Raw genomic sequence first — 10,040 nt, 5'->3', positions numbered from 1 at the left:
CCCCCCCCCCCCCGCAGCTCCTCTTACTCACACCCGCGGCATGGCGTTAATTCTCGGAAGAACTGTATCAGGGGACCTATCTCAAAGTTCGACTGTACTTGAATCCTCAACATTTTTTCCAAAAAGATCATTTTCATCCAAATAATTAAAGTTTCTACTAACAAAGATACATTTTTTAACAAATATGAAATAATTTAATTTCCACTTTTAAAAAATTAATATTCAACCAGAGAAAAATTAATTTTGAACCGAAGGGATGAATTTTCAAAAAAATTATGAATCTTCAACCAGAAAAATTATTTTTGAACCAAATAGTTAAATTTTCAATATTGAATAATACAAATTTCAACAACAAAAAATTTTATCCCACTCAGCATTTTTGTATCTCGGGAGTAAGTGTTTATTTTAGAAAAAATGAAAAATTTGATTTAGAGTCGCGAGCCAAAGCCCAATTTGAAATAATTTTATTCTATTTTTAAAGTGGAAATTGAATTTTTTATCACAATCCGCAACCAAGTCTATCCCAATTTGTAGTCAGGATCACTATGAGATTGTCAACTTCCAATTCATTCCCTCGAACCTGGATACGTTTTTGTTATAAAACTTTTTTGGCCTTAATTGAGCAAAACTTTGATTCGGAAGTAGACTCGTACTTCATCTTTAATTCATGATTTCGATTTTACAGAATGTTTTTTCGTTTTTTTTAATTCTCGTTTTTTTGGCTTATATAGAAGTTCTGTACAAATAAATTTCTCAAACATTAGACATTATAATTATGAGCACATTTTAAAAAATTAGATCACAATCGACTTCGGCGAAAAAAATTGAATGCTATTTACTTCTTATTTACTTTGGAATTTATGATATTGATTTTTTACTTCTTACGTCTATACGTATCAAATTATTGCTTTCGAGGCAAGGGGGGAGGGGCAGCGTAGTGTGCAGTTTTAATTGTTTATATTTCACGCTCTAATTTTGTGTCAACTCCGAAGCCTCTAAAATTGTAACGAATTTAATAGGTATTTTCATGATCAATTAATTATTATATATGTTTATACAATAATATATTTTTATCAAACTTTAAAATTAGATGAAGATTCCAGAGTGTTAAAAGTGATTTACTATTTATAAGTCCTCTGAGAGCATGTAAAATACCATGAGTCCTATAAAAGAAGGAGAAATAAATTATATTGGTATTATAATAAATTAAATGGCCAACTCCAAAGCCGTTGTTGTATACGCTCTTAGAAGGTAAAAAGGGCATAAAACGCCATCTTAAGCTTCTGGAAACAAAATTAAAATGTCTTCAAAGATTTTTTGGAACACAATTGTTTGAAATTTTTTTATATTATACAAAGACAACTTTTGCACATTTAAAAAAAAATTCTAAACCATTTTGGCTCACTGAAACTCTCAAAATTAGTCTTTATATTGATGTATTTACTTGAAGTAAAGGATTAATGTTAAATCCAAATTAGTGTAAAAAACAACAGTTTATGTCAAACAATTTTCCCAAGTTATAAAGAACATCCTAGTATTTTTCACATTTTGGAAACCAAAACGTAAATCGATTAAAAAATTGTTCATATCGGTCACAACAGAGTGGCAAATTACTTCGACTTCGTTTATCGAAGTCAAAGGAATAGATCATACATGGTCAAACTTCCCATTTTTTTCGTTCACTTTTAATATTATACCATATATTGATGGCAAATAAGAAATTTCAATTACCAGGGCTGCATAACAACAAAACGTAACAACAAAGAAAATCTCAATGGATAAATTAAATTAGGAAATTATTTTTTCTGGCTGCTTTCTGTGCGAGTCCCCTAACCTCTCACAAACGACATCTGCTTGAATGGCAAAAAAACAACGAAAGAGACCTAATAAAAAAACAAATCTTGAAATTATCGGCAAAAAGTCGAACAGAATATTATATATTAGAAGCAAGGGGACTCACACAGAAAGTAATGTGGCAGTACGCCCCTGAAAATTAAAAACGCGAAATTTGCATTAACTTCATGCTACCACAAACACTATAACTGGTTCTAATAAAATTTGCAGATCATATGAATTTAAAAGTAAAATTGATATCATTTGTCTGGGCCTAAGATCATGTTTACACAGCTCTGGTTATTAAAAATGACTCATTCATCATCAATATATAGTATGATATTAATATTAAAAGTAAACAAAAAATTAGAAATTTAACCATATCTAATCTCGGCTGTGCGTGGTCAAAAACAGTAAGGGACAAACAGAACATTTTTCATTATAAAGCATGTTGCATATTTTAAAATTTTCCTTTAACATATTGTTACCATGTTTAGTAAATTTCTCTTTTATGCTAGTATGAATAACAAAAATAGTCAAATTTACATTTAAAAGTATTTTTTACGCGCCTACTTAAAATGTTTAACACCTTAGACATTTAAAACGGCGCTTACTTTGTTTTGTAACATCTATACTAAGCATAATATATTTAACGCGTTCGCTATGATTCATTATGGTAAAAGGAGGTTTTTCGAATTTCAATCGTGTACAATACTACCAAAGATATTATAAACGTAGATGCGGTGCGGGATTAGTTGCCCGCCATAAATATAGACGGCGCGTTCGGTGAAAAAAGTCACTTCCCTTCTACACACCGCCACCCGTAGATAGCACCCACGAAGTCCCATCGATATATTTTGCCAACAGCCACTTGGAGCGCTGTAAGCAACTCTCAGTAGGCCCCTCGAGGCGCACTAATAGTTACTTAGCTCGAACAAGAACCATTTGGAATGAAAGTAAATTGCCAATTAAAACATTTTTACGTTCATAACTTTGCAAAACATGGTTATTTTAATAAATACCACAAATAAAAGTCGACGAGTAATTTATATTACGGTTTCATATATTTTCCACTATTTCTAAAATTGTTACTTATAATTTTCATTCTATATATTATCTATATATAGTTCTTTGATCTTATTTATTTTTTATTTTGTGGTTTGCAATTTCTATGGATTTTTTTTAGACTTTTATAAAAATATAATTATAAGTCCAAGTGATATGAAAATTGTTCTTTCGGTTTTTAGATGCTAAGACGATAGTTCTGAGCCAGATTACGTTTCGCATTGGCTAACAAAATTAGACGAACAGAATTTCCCTGGCATATTCATAAAAAATATCATGTTCCAAAAAATATATTTTAAAATAAACTTTAAATTATTATAATTACTACAGCTTAATCGAAATATATATAATTCAAATTATTTTCTAAGTTTTTCAGAATTTTTAAATATATTTATAATGGTACCCATTTTGTCGTAAATTTTATGTAAAATTCTGCAAAAAATGCCTCAAAATCTTCCAGATTTTTTTACAATCTTATGAATCTTTTGAAATTTTTGAAATATTTTCGACACTGAAAAACTTCCCGAAATTGTAAAATGTAGAAACCTAAAAATTCCGAATTTAAAAATTCTAGAATAATGAAATTCTGGACAGTTTACAATATTATCGAATTTGAAAATTCCTGAATAATAAAACTCCATGTCGAATGCTGTCTGATGATAAAATATACAAACTAGAAAATTCCCGATTTGCAGAAATTGAGAAAACGGTTTTGTGGTCAATATTATTTATTTATTACAAATGCAATAATCAAATATTTTTATTATAGAAATTTTGTTCAATGTTTAATTTTGTCAAATTATTGTTTTAATTGAAAATAACAATAATTGTATAAAAATGTGATACAAACATAAATTTAAAAACACGTGAGCTTCAATAGAAATAAACGTTGCAGGATTCAATTCAGACTAATTTAACGCGACTTTTATTTTTATTTTTTTAAATAATAATTTTATTTTTGCGAGAGTTTTCTGTAATGTACAAAAATACAATGCACATTTTCAAACAACGTTTTTTATTCAAAAATACATTTGTTCAATTATTGTTATTTTAAATTCTAATAATAATTTTTAGAAACTTTAAATATTAAAACAGTTTTTTCTTTGGTATAAGCATTTTATTATTCTATTAAAAAAATATTTTTTAACAAACTATTTTTTAATTGTTCAAATTAGGGAGTCTCTAGCCCGGATATTGTATAATTCGGAAATTTTCTGTCGGCAATTCTCAAGTTCGGTAAGATTGTAAATTGTCGAGAATTTTCCAATTGGGAACTTTTATATTTCGACAATGTTATAATTTCGGAATTTCTACAGTGATGTGGGAATTTTATTTTTCGGAAAAAGCGACTGGAAAATCCCGAAAAATAAAATTCCCGACACTGTAACATCCGTAAATTGAAAGATAACCAAAGAATAAAATTCCCGAAATTATAAAAGTCCCGAAATATAAAAGTCGAATTAGAGAATTCACGAAAAATAAAATAAATAAAATTCCGGACAATAAGATATTACCGAATTTCAAAATCCCTGAAGAAAATGGCTGAATTATAAAATAACCGAACTAGAAAATTCATGAATTTACCCAATTCAAAAAATTTTTTATTAAATATTATTTATTTATTGAAAATACAATAATCGAATATATATTTCTGTATGAAAAATTTTGTTTGAAAATGTGCATAGTATTTGAAAAAAATATAAAAAAGTTCTTTTAGACTGATTGCCATTTTTCCTAACATTTTTGTAAAATCCTGTCCTTTAAGATTAAAAATGAAATACTTTTACCTTCGAAATACAAATAAAAAAAAAACAATTATAATTGTAACATTCAAAGTTTAAACTTGTCACTCTGAATTTGTGACAATTCTTTTTCAAATGGTTTACTATTGAAAATTGTTTTTTTTATAATTTCCAAACTAAATAGATTAAAAATGAAATATTTTATACTGAAATAATACTACAACAAATTTTAAAATTGAATAAAGGCGTTCATTCAAAAAAATATTAATTCGAACGTTTACACTTGTGTCGCGAGTCTAGCTCAATATTTAGAACAACTTTCATTTTTTTGAAATAGTATTTTCTCGGTTCTAACTTACGGGACAATCATTTCATTCTTTGAAAGATTTTCTACAAATCTTGTTGATAATTTTTACATTCACATACAAAATGAAAAAGTATTAGTTTTTTTGTATGAAAAATGACTTTTTCGGATGTTATCAAATGTCGACGTTTTGAGGCCCCTTAAGTCAGACAATCAAGTTTTTACGTCGGGGTCTGTTGGACTGTCCTGCGTCGCGGTTGTTGTCCGTATACCGGATAACTTTCGAAAGACTGATCGGATTAAATTGGGCTTTGACTTTGATAACCATTTTTGATAAAATCAAACTTACTGAAGTTAAAGGATTTTCAAAATCCGAAAAACGAAACAAAAATGGACATTTGAAGCAAAAAAAAGCTTGATATGGAAAAACGTCAAGAGTCGAAAAACGCTACTTTTTCAAGGCCCCATGATTATTTCATCACATTCTCATCCATAACGAGAAGAGTTTTATGCGAAAAATGAATTTCGCGAGTTTCATGAAATTTCGACGTTCTGAGGCTACTTGAGTCAGAAAAACAAGTTTTTACGTCGGTATCTGTGCGTCTCTCTGGCGTCTACGTCGTCGTTGTTCTTGATGTTGTGGTTGTCTGTATATCGGATAACTTTCGAAAAAATAGTCGAATTGGATTGTGCTTTGACACACACTTTTTCATTTTAAGAATTTTATGTAAAAATTGTACTATTTTTATTTTTATAAAAAACATTTTTCTTCAATTAAATTGTTGCAAGAAAAGTGTTTCGAAGAGATATTTGAAAAATCTTTCGAAGAATAAAATTAGTATTTATAGGTCGACAAAGGTTTGTTTTCTTTAATAAATTTGGCTTGCGTCTAAATTTTTCTAGTTGTTTTTACTATAGTACAATTAACGTGTGTATCTCGGGCGAAGAAATCCATTCTATTGTTTGGCCAATATTCTTTGTAAGTCAATATTTTTCATAGAAAATTACCCCGAGTGACCTTCAATTATAATTTTATAAACGTGAAAAACCACATTTCAATGTTTTCTATGAAAAACACAATCCCTGAGTGACAGAACGAAATCGGAAACAATAAGAGTCAATTTATTCAGGAACAAGCTTTTTGAACAATTTGACCTTGAGTGAACCTTTAATATATATTTGTTAATTTTTACAAAAATAAGGCGTTATTTTCTTAGAACAAAAGATAATAATAATTTGTGGGGGTGACAAATGATCAAAAAATTAATAAAACTTGAAGTTGTACGATTTTAATTTGTAACTAAATAATTTGAAATGTTCCAATATAAAATTATCGAACACTTTCCATTAAAAAATTCTGATGACATATTTTAATAGCTTTAAATTTGAAATTATTCAATATACTTAAGACTAAAAATTTAAAATGTCTCAACTATTAAAGCTTTAAATATTATTAAAATTGCTGTTCTGGAGACTAAATAACACTTATTCTTTTATTAAGAAATCACAATCAAAATTGTTAAAAAAAGTTTTTAAAGGAGTTTTAAAAATCTTAAAAAAGGTCAGAGGTTTTAATAGTTCAATATATTTGATAGAACCTCTATAAATTTGAAATTAGTTTATACATTTTCATGTTTGAGCTACAATTTTTCAATTTCAGAAGTTATAAATTACAATCGTGAAAAATAAATAAAATTTTTTAATTAATTGATATTTAAAACAAAAAACCCTTGTATACTTCAATTTAAATGCAACTGCAAACATCGAATTTGAAATGCGTTGAATTCAAGGTAAATTAAAAAAAAAAAAAACTGAAAGTAGAGGATCGACTTTCAAAAGAAGCGGAAGAAAGTGACTCGCTGGATTGCAAATGAACATGGAAAATGGTGTATTTCCGCATTTTTAAATTTTAAATTTAAACTTTTTCGCGTTGTCACAATTTCGAATCCCATAATGTTATTTTTGACCTAACTTATAACTAATAACAAAAATTCTGAAAATTCAAACAATAAGGCTGTATTCTGAAAATTTAGCATATTTAATGTTAAAATTCAAGTTCTTAAACTGAAGACCTAAAAAGTTGCAAATTTTACAATTAGTAATGTGTAAATTTTATTGGCATCTTAAAAGAGTATAAATAGTTCTTAAATTAGTTTTTAAATTTTCGGAAGTTTACCATTTTTATATACCTAAATGTCAAAAAAGCCTACCCAATTTTTTCAAATTTTAATCACTTATTTTCTAAGAGAAAATCACCCCCGTTTACCAGTGACTGAAATGGATTAGAAAAAAATCGCCAAGACCCAAGAATAAAAATTGGATGTACAGCGAATTTTTTAATTTTTAATTGAGATTATCTTTAACTTTGTAATATCAAAAATTTCTATACACATTTTTGTATTAATACTGTGGGAAAAAATCAACAAGATCGAGCGCCGAAATTATAATTAGAGCAAATTTTCTATAATTCTATGGTGACGGCTGAAATATCCCGAAAAATATAATTCCCGACTCGGTAAAACACTCTGTCCCGAATAATAAAATTGCAAAACTAATCAAATTCCTGAACAGTTTATACTATTAACGAATTTGAAAATCCCCAAATAATAAAACTCCCCAAATAAAATTGTTTCTTAATCAATATTAATTATTTATTAAAAATACGATGATAAAATATTTGTATCAAATACATTTTTGTTTAATTTTTAAAGTGTTAAAAATTATTTGTTTCAATTTAAAATTAAAATTATACAAAAATTTTACCGACAAATAATATAAAAAAACACGTGTTTTTTAATCAACATTTTGATTCTTCGGAAGAACTTTTATGATTTAAAAAATACTATATGCATTTTCAACCAAAATATCTTATCCAGAAATATATTTTGTTTTAATTATTTTAATTTTCAATTAAAACAATAATGTTTAAACACTTCAAACATCTAAAAAGTTGCTCCTTTGGTATAAATATTTGATTATTTCAATTAAAAAAATATATTTGTCAAAGAAAAATGTTTTCAGCACTTGTTTACCTCGAAATTTCTTTCTATAATAGTTTTTTAAAAATTAAAAATATGACTTTTCAAGAATTTTTTTTTACAATTAAAAAAAAAAGACTGTATCGAAAACCTGCATCAGGCTTCAGATCTGAAAAAATGCAGTGATATGCATACAGGTCAAACTTTTATAGCCTCAAAAAATCTTTCTACTGCTTTACCGTCATATGTTACGAAGAATAAGAAAACAAGAAATCGACTTCGTAATACGGTGAGGGCAGAACCTCGATAGGGCAGAAAATGTAATGTCCTATATATGTAATTCCCCACTCTGACGCCCCGTACCGTATCTACGTTTATAATATCTTTAATACTACTAATCTTGGCGACGTCTCGTGAACATTCCCTTGTCTTCTTCAGGACTAACCTGAAACGAGGGTATCAGGTCATGTCATTCTCATAAATGTATGCTCTCTACGATGCCTGTGATTGACCGAAGTGCGCCACCGTGGGGACTGGTTGAACCTGATTGGTCAATCAAGTATTTTTTTTAAACCTCGACGGACCGAAAGCCAAATCGGATTGGTACTATCTAATGACCGCATTGAATTTATTAGGGTGTTTTAAGATTTCGATAGCTTTTCTATGTTTTCTTGGAAAAGTATTGTGTGTTTTTGCGATGACGGATGTTTGGTAAAATAAAATGTAATTCCCTGTTTCGATATGCTGCCCAGATAGTGCTGATAGCGTACAATGTTATAGACTGAATTCACTCTCATGTTAGTTTATACGTTGGCTCCCTGCTCTCCCGGTATCACCTACATAGACTTTGCCACAATAGCAAGGGATTTTATATACTCTTGAATCATCGAGAAGTGCCTTTTTGTCTTTAGGATAGTTTAGAAGTTGCCCTATTTTCGCAGGTGGTTTAAATATGGTTTGGATGTTGTCTTTGTTAGGAATTCTTTCTATTTGTTCTGTGACACCTTAGATGTAGGGTAGGATGGTAGTCGGTTTTCTCTCCCTTTATTTAGTAAGTTGTGTTGACTTCTCTTTTTAAGTGTGCGATTTCTTATTGCTTTATCAATTTGTTTGTTTGTGAAATAGTTCTGTATTAGGATTTGTTTAACGTTTTGTAATACCTTTTGTAAGTTATCTTTATCTGTCATGGAGACGGCTCTGTATACAAGGGCGTTGATGAACAATTGTTCTTTAGATTAATGCTGGTCGGAGCAGGCATGTATGTATATGTTTTGAATTTTTATGGGTTGGTTTTCTGTAAACCTTTATTACTACTAAGTCCATAAGAAGGACAATTTTTCGTTTTTTCCCATTTCCATGGTGAACTGAATATTAGGGTGTATTCGATTGATGAAGTCGGAAAACTTGCGTAGTTCATCTAGTCCATGTCTTCAGGTGAAAAAGTATCTTCAACGTAACAGCATCAAAATTCCGGTTTAAGCTTGGACTGGTTGAAGATTTTAGTTTTTATATGTTCCATAAAGATGTTGATTATTACAGATAAGATTGGAGGTTCCATTACTGCTCCTGAGGTATGTTTATAGAACTGGTTATTGAAAGAGAAGAAGCATGATTGAGGCAGTGTTTTATCAAAGGTATGAGATCAGATGGAAAGTTTGCAAAGGATTTAATAGTATCAACTGTATCGGAGATACAGTTGATACCAATCAATCCAAGGTGTCACAGAACAAATAGGAACAATTCTCAACAAACAAAGCATCCAAACCATATTTAAACTACATGCGAAAACAGGACAAGTTCTAAACAACCCTAAAAAGGAAAAGGCACCTCTCGGTGAATCTCTTAAAGCACCCTAATAGCATCAATAGGGACAATGGATACAATACCAATCCGATTTGGCTTACCGTCCTTCCTGGGTTTTAACAAGAAAAAAGACTTGATTGGCCAATCAGGTTCTACCAGTTTCCACGATGAGGCACTCTGGCCTGCGACGATGGAAATTATTTGATCGGTGTGGCACATACGAGGGTAGTTCAATAAGTCCTTAGAATGACCAACATATGGCGCGCGAATCGCTCCAAATCATCTGTTTTCAGTCAGCACCACTCCCGACTAGAT

At 29.4% G+C, this 10,040-nt stretch overlaps 1 protein-coding gene across 1 annotated transcript in view; it reads right to left on the bottom strand.

The window, feature by feature from the left end:
* LOC117175012 (diuretic hormone receptor-like) overlaps positions 1-10,040 on the bottom strand; it is a 296,694-nt gene that overhangs the window by 286,211 nt on the left and 443 nt on the right. The gene's annotated exons all lie outside the window — the stretch shown is intronic.

The sequence above is a fragment of the Belonocnema kinseyi genome, chromosome 1 (assembly GCF_010883055.1).
Source record: "Belonocnema kinseyi isolate 2016_QV_RU_SX_M_011 chromosome 1, B_treatae_v1, whole genome shotgun sequence".
NCBI classification, from domain to species: domain Eukaryota; kingdom Metazoa; phylum Arthropoda; class Insecta; order Hymenoptera; family Cynipidae; genus Belonocnema; species Belonocnema kinseyi.
This window is presented reverse-complemented; position numbering and strand designations above follow the sequence as displayed.